Source organism: Oncorhynchus keta, unplaced genomic scaffold (genome assembly GCF_023373465.1).
Source record: "Oncorhynchus keta strain PuntledgeMale-10-30-2019 unplaced genomic scaffold, Oket_V2 Un_contig_13591_pilon_pilon, whole genome shotgun sequence".
Taxonomy (NCBI): domain Eukaryota; kingdom Metazoa; phylum Chordata; class Actinopteri; order Salmoniformes; family Salmonidae; genus Oncorhynchus; species Oncorhynchus keta.
The window spans coordinates 42,983-67,500 of record NW_026278281.1 but is presented as its reverse complement, the minus strand read 5'-3'; the positions used below and the strand labels follow the sequence as shown (position 1 = coordinate 67,500).

Genomic DNA, 24,518 nt, shown 5'->3' with positions numbered 1-24,518 from the left:
TAATGACGGCCTACCGGGGAACACTGCCTTGTTCAGGGGGAACAAGAGAGGCCTCTCAGCTGAGAGCATGATTGGCTCGGCCTCAGTGTCACAGAACAACAGATTTTTTACCTTGTCAGCTCAGAGATTCGATCCTGCAACCTTTCGGTTACTAGTCCCAACGCTCTAACCACTGGACTACCCTGCCGCCCCCATGTTGACGTGTGCTTGGGGTCGCTGTCTTGATGGAAGATCTACTTGGGGCCCATTTTCAGGCAACCACGTTTTGGGCTAAAATGTCCTGGTACTTGGTTCATGATGCTGTTGACCTTAAACAAGGCCCCCAGGACCAGTGGAAGCCAAATAGACCCCTAACATCAATGATCCACTACCATATTATACCAGAACATCAATGATACACCATATTATACCATAACATCAATGATCCACTACCATATTATACCAGAACATCAATGATACACCATATTATACCATAACATCAATGATCCACTACCATATTATACCATAACATCAATGATCCACTACCATATTATACCATAACATCAATGATCCACTACCATATTATATCATAACATCAATGATCCACTACCATATTATACCATAACATCAATGATCCACTACCATATTATACCATAACATCAATGATCCACTACCATATTATACCATAACATCAATGATCCACTACCATATTATACCATAACATCAATGATCCACTACCATATTATACCATAACATCAATGATCCACTACCATATTATACCAGAACATCAATGATTCACTACCATATTATACCATAACATCAAATGATCCACTACCATATTATACCATAACATCAATGATCCACTACCATATTATACCAGAACATCAATGATTCACTACCATATTATACCATAACATCAATGATCCACCACCATATTATACCATAACATCAATGATCCACTACCAAAACATCAATGATCCACTAACATATTATACCATAACATCAATGATCCACTACCATATTATACCATAACATCAATGATCCACCATATTATACCATAACATCAATGATCCACCATATTATACCATAACATCAATGATCCACTACCAGAACATCAATGATCCACTACCATATTATACCATAACATCAATGATCCACTACCATATTATACCATAACATCAATGATCTACTACCATATTATACCATAACATCAATGATCTACTACCATATTATACCATAACATCAATGATCCACTACCAGAACATCAATGATCCACCATATTATACCATAACATCAATGATCCACTACCATATTATACCATAACATCAATGATCCACTACCATATTCTACCATAACATCAATGATCTACTACCATATTATACCATAACATCAATGATCTACTACCATATTATACCATAACATCAATGATCTACTACCATATTATACCATAACATCAATGATCTACTACCATATTATACCATAACATCAATGATCCACCATATTATACCATAACATCAATGATCTACTACCATATTATACCATAACATCAATGATCTACTACCATATTATACCATAACATCAATGATCCACCATATTATACCATAACATCAATGATCTACTACCATATTATACCATAACATCAATGATCCACTACCATATTATACCATAACATCAATGATCCACTACCATATTCTACCATAACATCAATGATCCACTACCATATTATACCATAACATCAATGATCCACTACCATATTATACCATAACATCAATGATCTACTACCATATTATACCATAACATCAATGATCCACCATATTATACCATAACATCAATGATCTACTACCATATTATACCATAACATCAATGATCCACTACCATATTATACCATAACATCAATGATCCACTACCATATTATACCATAGCATCAATGATCCACTACCATATTATACCATAACATCAATGATCCACTACCATATTATACCATAACATCAATGATCCACTACCATATTATACCATAACATCAATGATCCACTACCATATTATACCATAGCATCAATGATCCACTACCATATTATACCATAACATCAATGATCTACTACCATATTATACCATAACATCAATGATCCACTACCATATTATACCATAACATCAATGATCCACTACCATATTCTACCATAACATCAATGATCCACTACCATATTATACCATAACATCAATGATCCACTACCATATTATACCATAGCATCAATGATCCACTACCATATTATACCATAACATCAATGATCTACTACCATATTATACCATAACATCAATGATCTACTACCATATTATACCATAACATCAATGATCCACTACCATATTATACCATAACATCAATGATCCACTACCATATTATACCATAACATCAATGATCTACTACCATATTATACCATAACATCAATGATCCACTACCATATTATACCATAACATCAATGATCCACTACTATATTATACCATAACATCAATGATCCACTACCATATTATACCATAACATCAATGATCCACCATATTATACCATAACATCAATGATCCACTACCATATTATACCATAACATCAATGATCCACTACCATATTATACCATAACATCAATGATCCACTACCATATTATACCATAACATCAATGATCCACCATATTATACCATAGCATCAATGATCCACTACCATATTATACCATAACATCAATGATCCACTACCATATTATACCATAACATCAATGATCTACTACCATATTATACCATAACATCAATGATCCACCATATTATACCATAACATCAATGATCCACCATATTATACCATAACATCAATGATCCACTACCATATTATACCAGAACATCAATGATCTACTACCATATTATACCATAACATCAATGATCTACTACCATATTATACCATAACATCAATGATCCACTACCATATTATACCATAACATCAATGATCCACCATATTATACCATAACATCAATGATCCACCATATTATACCATAACATCAATGATCCACTACCATATTATACCATAACATCAATGATCTACTACCATATTATACCATAACATCAATGATCCACTACCATATTATATCATAACATCAATGATCCACTATATTATACCATAACATCAATGATCCACTATATTATACCATAACATCAATGATCCACTACCATATTATATCATAACATCAATGATCCACTATATTATACCATAACATCAATGATCCACTACCATATTATATCATAACATCAATGATCCACCATATTATACCATAACATCAATGATCCACTACCATATTATACCATAACATCAATGATCCACTACCATATTATACCATAACATCAATGATCCACTACCATAGTATACCATAACATCAATGATCCACTACCATATTATATCATAACATCAATGATCCACTACCATATTATATCATAACATCAATGATCCACTACCATATTCTACCATAACATCAATGATCCACTACCATATTATATCATAACATCAATGATCCACTACCATATTCTACCATAACATCAATGATCCACTACCATATTATACCATAACATCAATGATCCACTACCATATTATACCATAACATCAATGATCCACTACCATATTATACCATAACATCAATGATCCACCATATTATACCATAACATCAATGATCCACTACCATATTATACCATAACATCAATGATCCACTACCATATTATACCATAACATCAATGATACACTACCATATTCTACCATAACATCAATGATCCACTACCATATTATACCATAACATCAATGATCCACTACCATATTATACCATAACATCAATGATCCACTACCATATTATACCATAACATCAATGATCTACTACCATATTATACCAGAACATCAATGATCCACTACCATATTATACCATAACATCAATGATCCACTACCATATTCTACCATAACATCAATGATCCACTACCATATTATACCATAACATCAATGATCCACTACCATATTCTACCATAACATCAATGATCCACTACCATATTCTACCATAACATCAATGATCCACTACCATATTATACCATAACATCAATGATCCACTACCATATTCTACCATAACATCAATGGTCCACTACCATATTATACCATAACATCAATGATCCACTACCATATTATACCATAACATCAATGATCCACTACCATATTCTACCATAACATCAATGATCCACTACCATATTATACCATATTATACCACATTATACCATAACATCAATGATCCACTACCATATTATACCATATTATACCACATTATACCATAACATCAATGATCCACTACCATATTATACCATATTATACCATATTATACCATAACATCAATGATCCACTACCATATTCTACCATAACATCAATGATCCACTACCATATTATACCATATTATACCACATTATACCATAACATCAATGATCCACTACCATATTATACCATATTATACCACATTATACCATAACATCAATGATCCACTACCATATTATACCATATTATACCATAACATCAATGATCCACTACCATATTATACCATATTATACCACATTATACCATAACATCAATGATCCACTACCATATTATACCATAACATCAATGATCCACTACCATATTATACCATAACATCAATGATCTACTACCATATTATACCAGAACATCAATGATCCACTACCATATTATACCATATTATACCACATTATACCATAACATCAATGATCCACTACCATATTATACCATAACATCAATGATCCACTACCATATTATACCATAACATCAATGATCCACCATATTATACCATAACATCAATGATCCACTACCATATTATACCATAACATCAATGATCCACCACCATATTATACCATAACATCAATGATCCACTACCATATTATACCATATCATCAATGATCCACTACCATATTATACCATAACATCAATGATCCACTATATTATACCATAACATCAATGATCCACTACCATATTATACCATAACATCAATGATCCACTACCATATTATACCATAACATCAATGATCCACTACCATATTATACCATAACATCAATGATCTACTACCATATTATACCATAACATCAATGATCCACTACCATATTATACCATAACATCAATGATCCACTACCATATTATACCATAACATCAATGATCCACTACCATATTATACCATAACATCAATGATCCACTACCATATTATACCATAACATCAATGATCTACTACCATATTATACCATAACATCAATGATCCACTACCATATTATACCATAACATCAATGATCCACTACCATATTATACCATAACATCAATGATCCACTACCATATTATACCATAACATCAATGATCCACTACCATATTATACCATAACATCAATGATCCACTACCATATTATACCAGAACATCAATGATCCACTACCATATTATACCATAACATCAATGATCCACTATATTATACCATAACATCAATGATCCACTATATTCTACCATAACATCAATGATCCACTACCATATTTTACCATAACATCAATGATCCACTACCATATTATACCATAACATCAATGATCCACTACCATATTATACCATAACATCAATGATCCACTACCATATTATACCATAACATCAATGATCCACTACCATATTATACCATAACATCAATGATCCACTACCATATTATACCATAACATCAATGATCCACTACCATATTATACCATAACATCAATGATCCACTACCATATTATACCATAACATCAATAATCCACTACCATATTATACCATAACATCAATGATCCACCATATTATACCATAACATCAATGATCCACTACCATATTATACCAGAACATCAATGATCTACTACCATATTATACCATAACATCAATGATCCACTACCATATTATACCAGAACATCAATGATCTACTACCATATTATACCATAACATCAATGATCCACTACCATATTCTACCACAACATCAATGATCCACTACCATATTCTACCGTAACATCAATGATCTACTACCATATTATACCATAACATCAATGATCCACTACCATATTCTACCATAACATCAATGATCCACTACCATATTATACCATAACATCAATGATCCACTACCATATTATACCATAACATCAATGATCCACTACCATATTATACCATAACATCAATGATCTACTACCATATTATACCAGAACATCAATGATCCACTACCATATTATACCATAACATCAATGATCCACCATATTATACCATAACATCAATGATCCACTACCATATTATACCAGAACATCAATGATCCACTACCATATTCTACCATAACATCAATGATCCACTACCATATTTTACCATAACATCAATGATCCACCATATTATACCATAACATCAATGATCCACTACCATATTATACCATAACATCAATGATCCACTACCATATTATACCATAACATCAATGATCCACCATATTATACCATAACATCAATGATCCACTACCATATTATACCATAACATCAATGATCCACTACCATATTATACCATAACATCAATGATCCACTACCATATTATACCATAACATCAATGATCCACTACCATATTCTACCAGAACATCAATGATCTACTACCATATTCTACCATAACATCAATGATCTACTACCATATTATACCATAACATCAATGATCCCCTACCATATTATACCATAACATCAATGATTCACCATATTATACCATAACATCAATGATTCACTACCATATTCTACCATAACATCAATGATCCACTACCATATTCTACCATAACATCAATGATCCACCATATTATACCATAACATCAATGATCCACTACCATATTATACCATAAAATCAATGATCCACTACCATATTCTACCATAACATCAATGATCCACTACCATATTATACCATAACATCAATGATCCACCATATTATACCATAACATCAATGATCCACTACCATATTATACCATAACATCAATGATCCACTACCATATTATACCATAACATCAATGATCCACTACCATATTATACCATAACATCAATGATCCACTACCATATTATACCATAACATCAATGATCCACTACCATATTATACCATAACATCAATGATCCACTACAATATTATACCATAACATCAATGATCCACCATATTATACCATAACATCAATGATCCACTACCATATTATACCATAACATCAATGATCCACTACCATATTATACCATAACATCAATGATCCACCACCATATTATACCATAACATTAATGATCCATCACCATATTATACCATAACATCAACGATCCACTACCATATTATACCAGAACATCAATGATCCACCACCATATTATACCAGAACATCAACGATCCACTACCATATTATACCATAACATCAATGATCCACCACCATATTATACCATAACATCAATGATCCACCATATTATACCAGAACATCAATGATCAACTACCATATTATACCATAACATCAATGATCCACCATATTATACCATAACATCAATGATCCACTACCATATTATACCATAACATCAATGATCCACCACCATATTATACCATAACATCAATGATCCACTACCATATTATACCATAACATCAATGATCCACTACCATATTATACCATAACATCAATGATCCACTACCATATTATACCATAACATCAATGATCCACCACCATATTATACCATAACATCAATGATCCACCACCATATTATACCATAACATCAATGATCTACTACCATATTATACCATAACATCAATGATCCACCATATTATACCATAACATCAATGATCCACCATATTATACCATAACATCAATGATCCACTACCATATTATACCATAACATCAATGATCCACTATATTATACCATAACATCAATGATCCACCATATTATACCATAACATCAATGATCCACCATATTCTACCATAACATCAATGATCTACTACCATATTATACCATAACATCAATGATCTACTACCATATTATACCATAACATCAATGATCCACTACCATATTATACCATAACATCAATGATCCACTACCATATTATACCATAACATCAATGATCCACCATATTATACCATAACATCAATGATCCACTACCATATTATACCATGACATCAATGATCCACTACCATATTATACCAGAACATCAATGATCCACCATATTATACCATAACATCAATGATCCACCACTATATTATACCATAACATCAATGATCCACCACCATATTATACCATAACATCAATGATCCACTACCATATTATACCATAACATCAATGATCCACTACCATATTATACCATAACATCAATGATCCACCATATTATACCATAACATCAATGATCCACTACCATATTATACCATAACATCAATGATCCACCATATTATACCATAACATCAATGATCCACTACCATATTATACCATAACATCAATGATCCACTACCATATTATACCATAACATCAATGATCCACTACCATATTATACCATAACATCAATGATCCACTACCATATTATACCATAACATCAATGATCCACCACCATATTATACCAGAACATCAATGATCCACTACCATATTATACCAGAACATCAATGATCCACTACCATATTATACCATAACATCAATGATCCACTACCATATTATACCATAACATCAATGATCCACTACCATATTATACCATAACATCAATGATCCACTACCATATTTTACCAGAACATCAATGATCCACTACCATATTATACCATAACATCAATGATCCACCATATTATACCAGAACATCAATGATCCACTACCATATTCTACCATAACATCAATGATCCACTACCATATTATACCATAACATCAATGATCCACCACCATATTATACCATAACATCAATGATCCACTACCATATTATACCATAACATCAATGATCCACTACCATATTCTACCATAACATCAATGATCCACTACCATATTATACCATATCATCAATGATCCACTACCATATTATACCATATCATCAATGATCCACTACCATATTCTACCATAACATCAATGATCCACTACCATATTTACCATAACATCAATGATCCACCATATTATATCATAACATCAATGATCCACTACCATATTATATCATAACATCAATGATCCACTACCATATTATACCATAACATCAATGATCCACTACCATATTATACCATAACATCAATGATCCACTACCATATTATACCATAACATCAATGATCCACCACCATATTATACCATAACATCAATGATCCACTACCATATTATACCATAACATCAATGATCCACTACCATATTATACCAGAACATCAATGATCCACTACCATATTATACCATAACATCAATGATCCACTACCATATTATACCATAACATCAATGATCCACTACCATATTATACCAGAACATCAATGATCCACCATATTATACCAAAACATCAATGATCCACCACCATATTATACCATAACATCAATGATCCACTACCATATTATACCATAACATCAATGATCCACTACCATATTATACCATAACATCAATGATCCACTACCATATTATACCATAACATCAATGATCCACTACCATATTATACCATAACATCAATGATCCACTACCATATTATACCATAACATCAATGATCCACTACCATATTCTACCATAACATCAATGATCCACTACCATATTATACCATATTATACCACATTATACCATAACATCAATGATCCACTACCATATTATACCATAATACACATCAATCAATGATCCACTACCATATTATACCATAATACATCAAACATGATCCACTACCATATTCTACCATAACATCAATGATCCACTACCATATTATACCATAATACCATCATAACATCAATGATCCACTACCATATTATACCATATTATACCACATATACCATAACATCAATGATCCACTACCATATTATACCATAACATAACAATGATCCACTACCATATTATACCATAATACATCCATAACATCAATGATCCACTACCATATTATACCATAACATCAATGATCCACTACCATATTATACCATAACATCAATGATCTACTACCATATTATACCAGAACATCAATGATCCACTACCATATTATACCATACCATAATACCATAACATCATGATCCACTACTACCATATTATACCATAACATCAATGATCCACTACCATATTATACCATAACATCAATGATCCACCATATTATACCATAACATCAATGATCCACTACCATATTATACCATAACATCAATGATCCACTACCATATTATACCATAACATCAATGATCCACTACCATATTATACCATAACATCAATGATCCACTACCATATTATACCAGAACATCAATGATCCACTACCATATTATACCATAACATCAATGATCCACTATATTATACCATAACATCAATGATCCACTACCATATTCTACCATAACATCAATGATCCACTACCATATTCTACCATAACATCAATGATCCACTACCATATTATACCATAACATCAATGATCCACTACCATATTATACCATAACATCAATGATCCACTACCATATTATACCATAACATCAATGATCCACTACCATATTATACCATAACATCAATGATCCACTACCATATTATACCAGAACATCAATGATCCACCACCATATTATACCATAACATCAATGATCCACTACCATATTATACCATAACATCAATGATCCACTACCATATTATACCAGAACATCAATGATCCACCATATTATACCAGAACATCAATGATCCACCACCATATTATACCATAACATCATTGATCCACTACCATATTATACCATAACATCAATGATCCACTACCATATTATACCATAACATCAATGATCCACTACCATATTATACCATAACATCAATGATCCACTACCATATTATACCATAACATCAATGATCCACTACCATATTATACCATAACATCAATGATCCACTACCATATTATACCATAACATCAATGATCCACTACCATATTATACCATAATACATCAAACATCAATGATCCACTACCATATTATACCATACATCATAACATGATCCACTACCATATTATACCATATTATACCATATTATACCATAACATCAATGATCCACTACCATATTATACCATAACATCAATGATCCACTACCATATTATACCATATATTATACCATAACATCAATGATCCACTACCATATTATACCATAACATCAATGATCCACTACCATATTATACCATAACATCAATGATCCACTACCATATTATACCATATTATACCATAACATCAATGATCCACTACCATATTATACCATAACATCAATGATCCACTACCATATTATACCATAACATCAATGATCCACTACCATATTATACCAGAACATCAATGATCCATCAATATTATACCACCACTACCATATTATACCATAACATCAATGATCCACTACCATATTATACCAGAACATCAATGATCCACTACCATATTATACCATAACATCAATGATCATCATACCATAACATCAATGATCCACTACCATATTATACCATAACATCAATGATCCACTACCATATTCTACCATAACATCAATGATCCACTACCATATTCTACCATAACATCAATGATCCACTACCATATTATACCATAACATCAATGATCCACTACCATATTATACCATAACATCAATGATCCACTACCATATTATACCATAACATCAATGATCCACTACCATATTATACCATAACATCAATGATCCACTACCATATTATACCATAACATCAATGATCCACTACCATATTATACCATAACATCAATGATCCACTACCATATTATACCATAACATCAATGATCCACCATATTATACCATAACATCAATGATCCACTACCATATTATACCAGAACATCAATGATCTACTACCATATTATACCATAACATCAATGATCCACTACCATATTATACCAGAACATCAATGATCTACTACCATATTATACCATAACATCAATGATCCACTACCATATTCTACCACAACATCAATGATCCACTACCATATTCTCCGTAACATCAATGATCTACTACCATATTATACCATAACATCAATGATCCACTACCATATTCTACCATAACATCAATGATCCACTACCATATTATACCATAACATCAATGATCCACTACCATATTATACCATAACATCAATGATCCACTACCATATTATACCATAACATCAATGATCCACTACCATATTATACCAGAACATCAATGATCCACTACCATATTATACCATAACATCAATGATCCACCATATTATACCATAACATCAATGATCCACTACCATATTATACCAGAACATCAATGATCCACTACCATATTCTACCATAACATCAATGATCCACTACCATATTTTACCATAACATCAATGATCCACCATATTATACCATAACATCAATGATCCACTACCATATTATACCATAACATCAATGATCCACTACCATATTATACCATAACATCAATGATCCACCATATTATACCATAACATCAATGATCCACTACCATATTATACCATAACATCAATGATCTACTACCATATTATACCATAACATCAATGATCCACTACCATATTATACCATAACATCAATGATCCACTACCATATTCTACCAGAACATCAATGATCTACTACCATAACATCAATGATCCACTACCATATTATACCATAACATCAATGATCCACTACCATATTATACCATAACATCAATGATCCACCATATTATACCATAACATCAATGATCCACTACCATATTATACCATAACATCAATGATCCACTACCATATTCTACCATAACATCAATGATCCACCATATTATACCATAACATCAATGATCCACTACCATATTATACCATAAAATCAATGATCCACTACCATATTCTACCATAACATCAATGATCCACTACCATATTATACCATAACATCAATGATCCACCATATTATACCATAACATCAATGATCCACTACCATATTATACCATAACATCAATGATCCACTACCATATTATACCATAACATCAATGATCCACTACCATATTATACCATAACATCAATGATCCACTACCATATTATACCATAACATCAATGATCCACTACCATATTATACCATAACATCAATGATCCACTACAATATTATACCATAACATCAATGATCCACCATATTATACCATAACATCAATGATCCACTACCATATTATACCATAACATCAATGATCCACTACCATATTATACCATAACATCAATGATCCACCACCATATTATACCATAACATTAATGATCCATCACCATATTATACCATAACATCAACGATCCACTACCATATTATACCAGAACATCAATGATCCACCACCATATTATACCAGAACATCAATGATCCACTACCATATTATACCATAACATCAATGATCCACCACCATATTATACCATAACATCAATGATCCACCATATTATACCAGAACATCAATGATCAACTACCATATTATACCATAACATCAATGATCCACCATATTATACCATAACATCAATGATCCACTACCATATTATACCATAACATCAATGATCCACCACCATATTATACCATAACATCAATGATCCACTACCATATTATACCATAACATCAATGATCCACTACCATATTATACCATAACATCAATGATCCACTACCATATTATACCATAACATCAATGATCCACCACCATATTATACCATAACATCAATGATCCACCACCATATTATACCATAACATCAATGATCTACTACCATATTATACCATAACATCAATGATCCACCATATTATACCATAACATCAATGATCCACCATATTATACCATAACATCAATGATCCACTACCATATTATACCATAACATCAATGATCCACTATATTATACCATAACATCAATGATCCACCATATTATACCATAACATCAATGATCCACCATATTCTACCATAACATCAATGATCTACTACCATATTATACCATAACATCAATGATCTACTACCATATTATACCATAACATCAATGATCCACTACCATATTATACCATAACATCAATGATCCACTACCATATTATACCATAACATCAATGATCCACCATATTATACCATAACATCAATGATCCACTACCATATTATACCATGACATCAATGATCCACTACCATATTATACCAGAACATCAATGATCCACCATATTATACCATAACATCAATGATCCACCACTATATTATACCATAACATCAATGATCCACCACCATATTATACCATAACATCAATGATCCACTACCATATTATACCATAACATCAATGATCCACTACCATATTATACCATAACATCAATGATCCACCATATTATACCATAACATCAATGATCCACTACCATATTATACCATAACATCAATGATCCACCATATTATACCATAACATCAATGATCCACTACCATATTATACCATAACATCAATGATCCACTACCATATTATACCATAACATCAATGATCCACTACCATATTATACCATAACATCAATGATCCACTACCATATTATACCATAACATCAATGATCCACCACCATATTATACCAGAACATCAATGATCCACTACCATATTATACCAGAACATCAATGATCCACTACCATATTATACCATAACATCAATGATCCACTACCATATTATACCATAACATCAATGATCCACTACCATATTATACCATAACATCAATGATCCACTACCATATTTTACCAGAACATCAATGATCCACTACCATATTATACCATAACATCAATGATCCACCATATTATACCAGAACATCAATGATCCACTACCATATTCTACCATAACATCAATGATCCACTACCATATTATACCATAACATCAATGATCCACCACCATATTATACCATAACATCAATGATCCACTACCATATTATACCATAACATCAATGATCCACTACCATATTCTACCATAACATCAATGATCCACTACCATATTATACCATATCATCAATGATCCACTACCATATTATACCATATCATCAATGATCCACTACCATATTATACCATAACATCAATGATCCACTACCATATTTTACCATAACATCAATGATCCACCATATTATATCATAACATCAATGATCCACTACCATATTATATCATAACATCAATGATCCACTACCATATTATACCATAACATCAATGATCCACTACCATATTATACCATAACATCAATGATCCACTACCATATTATACCATAACATCAATGATCCACCACCATATTATACCATAACATCAATGATCCACTACCATATTATACCATAACATCAATGATCCACTACCATATTATACCAGAACATCAATGATCCACCACCATATTATACCATAACATCAATGATCCACTACCATATTATACCATAACATCAATGATCCACTACCATATTATACCAGAACATCAATGATCCACCATATTATACCAGAACATCAATGATCCACCACCATATTATACCATAACATCATTGATCCACCACCATATTATACCATAACATCAATGATCCACTACCATATTATACCATAACATCAATGATCCACTACCATATTATACCAGAACATCAATGATCCACCATATTATACCATAACATCAATGATCCACTACCATATTATACCATAACATCAATGATCCACTACCATATTATACCATAACATCAATGATCCACCACCATATTATACCATAACATCAATGATCCACTACCATATTATACCATAACATCAATGATCCACTACCATATTATACCATAACATCAATGATCCACCACCATATTATACCATAACATCAATGATCCACTACCATATTATACCATAACATCAATGATCCACCACCATATTATACCAGAACATCAATGATCCACCATATTATACCAGAACATCAATGATCCACCATATTATACCATAACATCAATGATCCACTACCATATTATACCATAACATCAATGATCCACCATATTATACCATAACATCAATGATCTACTACCATATTATACCATAACATCAATGATCTACTACCATATTATACCATAACATCAATGATCCACCATATTATACCATAACATCAATGATCTACTACCATATTATACCATAACATCAATGATCCACTACCATATTATACCATAACATCAATGATCCACTACCATATTCTACCAGAACATCAATGATCTACTACCATATTCTACCATAACATCAATGATCTACTACCATATTATACCATAACATCAATGATCCCCTACCATATTATACCATAACATCAATGATTCACCATATTATACCATAACATCAATGATCCACCATATTATACCATAACATCAATGATCCACTACCATATTATATCATAACATCAATGATCTACTACCATATTATACCAGAACATCAATGATCCACCATATTATACCATAACATCAATGATCCACTACCATATTATACCATAACATCAATGATCCACCATATTATACCATAACATCAATGATCCACTACCATATTATACCATAACATCAATGATCCACCACCATATTATACCATAACATCAATGATCCACTACCATATTCTACCATAACATCAATGATCCACTACCATATCCTACCATAACATCAATGATCCACTACCATATTATATCATAACATCAATGATCCACTACCATATTATACCATAACATCAATGATCCACCATATTATACCATAACATCAATGATCCACTACCATATTATACCATAACATCAATGATCCACTACCATATTATACCATAACATCAATGATCCACTACCATATTATACCATAACATCAATGATCCACTACCATATTATACCATAACATCAATGATCCACTACCATATTATACCATAACATCAATGATCCACCATATTATACCATAACATCAATGATCCACTACCATATTCTACCATAACATCAATGATCCACTACCATATTCTACCATAACATCAATGATCCACTACCATATTCTACCATAACATCAATGATCCACTACCATATTATATCATAACATCAATGATCCACTACCATATTATACCATAACATCAATGATCCACCATATTATACCATAACATCAATGATCCACCATATTATACCATAACATCAATGATCCACTACCATATTATACCATAACATCAATGATCCACTACCATATTATACCAGAACATCAATGATCCACCATATTATACCAGAACATCAATGATCCACCACCATATTATACCATAACATCATTGATCCACCACCATATTATACCATAACATCAATGATCCACTACCATATTATACCATAACATCAATGATCCACTACCATATTATACCAGAACATCAATGATCCACCATATTATACCAGAACATCAATGATCCACCACCATATTATACCATAACATCATTGATCCACTACCATATTATACCATAACATCAATGATCCACTACCATATTATACCATAACATCAATGATCCACTACCATATTATACCATAACATCAATGATCCACTACCATATTATACCATAACATCAATGATCCACCATATTATACCATAACATCAATAATCCACCATATTATACCATAACATCAATGATCCACTACCATATTATAACATAACATCAATGATCCACCACCATATTATACCATAACATCAATGATCCACTACCATATTATACCATAACATCAATGATCTACTACCATATTATACCATAACATCAATGATCCACTACCATATTCTACCATAACATCAATGATCCACCACCATATTATACCATAACATCAATGATCCACTACCATATTATACCATAACATCAATGATCCACCATATTATACCATAACATCAATGATCCACCACCATATTATACCATAACATCAATGATCCACTACCATATTATACCATAACATCAATGATCCACTACCATATTATACCATAACATCAATGATCCACTACCATATTATACCATAACATCAATGATCCACTACCATATTATACCATAACATCAATGATCCACTACCATATTATACCATAACATCAATGATCCACTACCATATTATACCATAACATCAATGATCCACTACCATATTATACCATAACATCAATGATCCACCATATTATACCATAACATCAATGATCCACTACCATATTATACCAGAACATCAATGATCCACTACCATATTCTACCATAACATCAATGATCCACTACCATATTATATCATAACATCAATGATCCACTACCATATTATACCATAACATCAATGATCCACCATATTATACCATAACATCAATGATCCACCATATTATACCATAACATCAATGATCCACTACCATATTATATCATAACATCAATGATCTACTACCATATTATACCAGAACATCAATGATCCACCATATTATACCATAACATCAATGATCCACTACCATATTATACCATAACATCAATGATCCACCATATTATACCATAACATCAATGATCCACTACCATATTATATCATAACATCAATGATCTACTACCATATTATACCAGAACATCAATGATCCACCATAGTATATCATAACATCAATGATCCACTACCATATTATACCATAACATCAATGATCCACCATATTATACCATAACATCAATGATCCACCATATTATACCATAACATCAATGATCCACTACCATATTATACCATAACATCAATGATCCACTACCATATTATACCATAACATCAATGATCCACTACCATATTATACCATAACATCAATGATCCACCATATTATACCATAACATCAATGATCCACTACCATATTATACCATAACATCAATGATCCACTACCATATTATAACATAACATCAATGATCCACCACCATATTATACCATAACATCAATGATCCACTACCATATTATACCATAACATCAATGATCTACTACCATATTATACCATAACATCAATGATCCACTACCATATTCTACCATAACATCAATGATCCACCACCATATTATACCATAACATCAATGATCCACTACCATATTATACCATAACATCAATGATCCACCATATTATACCAGAACATCAATGATCCACCACCATATTATACCATAACATCATTGATCCACTACCATATTATACCATAACATCAATGATCCACTACCATATTATACCATAACATCAATGATCCACTACCATATTATACCATAACATCAATGATCCACTACCATATTATACCATAACATCAATGATCCACTACCATATTATACCATAACATCAATGATCCACTACCATATTATACCATAACATCAATGATCCACTACCATATTATACCATAACATCAATGATCCACCATATTATACCATAACATCAATGATCCACTACCATATTATACCAGAACATCAATGATCCACTACCATATTCTACCATAACATCAATGATCCACTACCATATTATATCATAACATCAATGATCCACTACCATATTATACCATAACATCAATGATCCACCATATTATACCATAACATCAATGATCCACCATATTATACCATAACATCAATGATCCACTACCATATTATATCATAACATCAATGATCTACTACCATATTATACCAGAACATCAATGATCCACCATATTATACCATAACATCAATGATCCACTACCATATTATACCATAACATCAATGATCCACTACCATATTATACCATAACATCAATGATCCACTACCATATTATATCATAACATCAATGATCTACTACCATATTATACCAGAACATCAATGATCCACCATATTATATCATAACATCAATGATCCACTACCATATTATACCATAACATCAATGATCCACCATATTATACCATAACATCAATGATCCACCATATTATACCATAACATCAATGATCCACTACCATATTATATCATAACATCAATGATCTACTCATATTATACCAGAACATCAATGATCCACCATATTATACCATAACATCAATGATCCACTACCATATTATACCATAACATCAATGATCCACCATATTATACCATAACATCAATGATCCACTACCATATTATACCATAACATCAATGATCCACCACCATATTATACCATAACATCAATGATCCACTACCATATTCTACCATAACATCAATGATCCACTACCATATTCTACCATAACATCAATGATCCACTACCATATTATATCATAACATCAATGATCCACTACCATATTATACCATAACATCAATGATCCACTATATTATACCATAACATCAATGATCCACTACCATATTATACCATAACATCAATGATCCACTACCATATTATACCATAACATCAATGATCCACTACCATATTATACCATAACATCAATGATCCACTACCATATTATACCATAACATCAATGATCCACTACCATATTATACCATAACATCAATGATCCACTACCATATTATACCATAACATCAATGATCCACTACCATATTATACCATAACATCAATGATCCACTACCATATTATACCATAACATCAATGATCCACTATATTATACCATAACATCAATGATCCACTACCATATTCTACCATAACATCAATGATCCACTACCATATTCTACCATAACATCAATGATCCACTACCATATTCTACCATAACATCAATGATCCACTACCATATTATATCATAACATCAATGATCCACTACCATATTATACCATAACATCAATGATCCACCATATTATACCATACCATCAATGATCCACCATATTATACCATAACATCAATGATCCACTACCATATTATACCATAACATCAATGATCCACTACCATATTATACCATAACATCAATGATCCACTACCATATTATACCATAACATCAATGATCCACTACCATATTATACCATAACATCAATGATCCACCACCATATTATACCATAACATCAATGATCCACTACCATATTATACCATATCATCAATGATCCACTACCATATTATACCATAACATCAATGATCCACTATATTATACCATAACATCAATGATCCACTACCATATTATACCATAACATCAATGATCCACTACCATATTATACCATAACATCAATGATCCACTACCATATTATACCATAACATCAATGATCCACTACCATATTATACCATAACATCAATGATCCACTACCATATTATACCATAACATCAATGATCCACCATATTATACCATAACATCAATGATCCACTACCATATTATACCATAACATCAATGATCCACTACCATATTATAACATAACATCAATGATCCACCACCATATTATACCATAACATCAATGATCCACTACCATATTATACCATAACATCAATGATCTACTACCATATTATACCATAACATCAATGATCCACTACCATATTCTACCATAACATCAATGATCCACCACCATATTATACCATAACATCAATGATCCACTACCATATTATACCATAACATCAATGATCCACCATATTATACCATAACATCAATGATCCACCACCATATTATACCATAACATCAATGATCCACTACCATATTATACCATAACATCAATGATCCACTACCATATTATACCATAACATCAATGATCCACTACCATATTATACCATAACATCAATGATCCACTACCATATTATATCATAACATCAATGATCCACTACCATATTATACCATAACATCAATGATCCACTACCATATTATACCATAACATCAATGATCCACTACCATATTATACCATAACATCAATGATCCACCATATTATACCATAACATCAATGATCTACTACCATATTATACCATAACATCAATGATCTACTACCATATTATACCATAACATAAATGATCCACTACCATATTATATAATAACATCAATGATCCACTACCATATTATACCATAACATCAATGATCCACTACCATATTCTACCATAACATCAATGATCCACTACCATATTATATAATAACATCAATGATCCACTACCATATTATACCATAACATCAATGATCCACTACCATATTATACCATAACATCAATGATCCACCATATTATACCATAACATCAATGATCCACTACCATATTATACCATAACATCAATGATCCACTACCGTATTATACCATCACATCAATGATCCACTACCATATTATACCATAACATCAATGATCCACTACCATATTATACCAGAACATCAATGATCTACTACCATATTATACCATAACATCAATGATCCACTACCATATTCTACCATAACATCAATGATCCACTACCATATTATACCATAACATCAATGATCCACTACCATATTATACCATAACATCAATGATCCACCATATTATACCATAACATCAATGATCCACTACCATATTATACCATAACATCAATGATCCACCATATTCTACCATAACATCAATAATCCACCATATTATACCAGAACAACAATGATCCACTACCATATTATACCATAACATCAATGATCCACTACCATATTATACCATAACATCAATGATCCACTACCATATTATACCATAACATCAATGATCCACTACCATATTATACCATCACATCAATGATCCACTACCATATTATACCATAACATCAATGATCCACTACCATATTATACCAGAACATCAATGATCTACTACCATATTATACCATAACATCAATGATCCACTACCATATTATACCATAACATCAATGATCCACTACCATATTATACTATAACATCAATGATCCACTACCATATTATACCATAACATCAATGATCCACCATATTATACCATAACATCAATGATCCACCATATTATACCATAACATCAATGATCCACTACCATATTATACCATAACATCAATGATCCACCATATTCTACCATAACATCAATAATCCACCATATTATACCAGAACAACAATGATCCACCATATTCTACCATAACATCAATGATCCACTACCATATTATACCAGAACATCAATGATCCACTACCATATTATACCATAACATCAATGATCCACTACCATATTATACCATAACATCAATGATCCACTACCATATTATACCATAACATCAATGATCCACTACCATATTATACCATCACATCAATGATCCACTACCATATTATACCATAACATCAATGATCCACTACCATATTATACCATAACATCAATGATCCACCACCATATTATACCATAACATCAATGATCCACTACCATATTATACCATCACATCAATGATCCACTACCATATTATACCATAACATCAATGATCCACTACCATATTATACCATCACATCAATGATCCACTACCATATTATACCATAACATCAATGATCCACTACCATATTATACCATAACATCAATGATCCACCACCATATTATACCATAACATCATTGATCCACTACCATATTATACCATCACATCAATGATCCACTACCATATTATACCATAACATCAATGATCCACTACCATATTATACCATAACATCAACGATCCACTACCATATTATACCATAACATCAATGATCCACTACCATATTATACCATAACATCAATGATCCACTACCATATTATACCATAACATCAATGATCCACTACCATATTATACCATAACATCAATGATCCACTACCATATTATACCATAACATCAATGATCCACTACCATATTATACCATAACATCAATGATCCACTACCATATTATACCATAACATCAATGATCCACTACCATATTATACCATAACATCAATGATCCACTACCATATTATACCATAACATCAATGATCCACTACCATATTCTACCATAACATCAACGATCCACTACCATATTATACCATAACATCAATGATCCACTACCATATTATACCATAACATCAATGATCCACTACCATATTATACCATAACATCAATGATCCACTACCATATTATACCATAACATCAATGATCCACTACCATATTATACCATAACATCAATGATCCACTACCATATTATACCATAACATCAATGATCCACTACCATATTATACCATAACATCAATGATCCACTACCATATTATACCATAACATCAATGATCCACTACCATATTATACCATAACATCAATGATCTACTACCATATTATACCATAACATCAATGATCCACTACCATATTATACCATAACATCAATGATCCACTACCATATTATACCATAACATCAATGATCCACTACCATATTATACCATAACATCAATGATCCACTACCATATTATACCATAACATCAATGATCCACTACCATATTATACCATAACATCAATGATCCACTACCATATTATACCATAACATCAATGATCTACTACCATATTATACCATAACATCAATGATCCACTACCATATTATACCAACATCAACGATGTTATAGGTATGAGGTATTTTTCTGCTTAAATGTCATTTTTTTT

The 24,518-nt window shown here is 31.8% G+C and overlaps 1 protein-coding gene across 1 annotated transcript in view; it reads right to left on the bottom strand.

Moving 5' to 3' along the window:
- LOC127918178 (dedicator of cytokinesis protein 1-like) overlaps positions 1-24,518 on the bottom strand; it is a 66,083-nt gene that overhangs the window by 999 nt on the left and 40,566 nt on the right. The window lies entirely within an intron of this gene.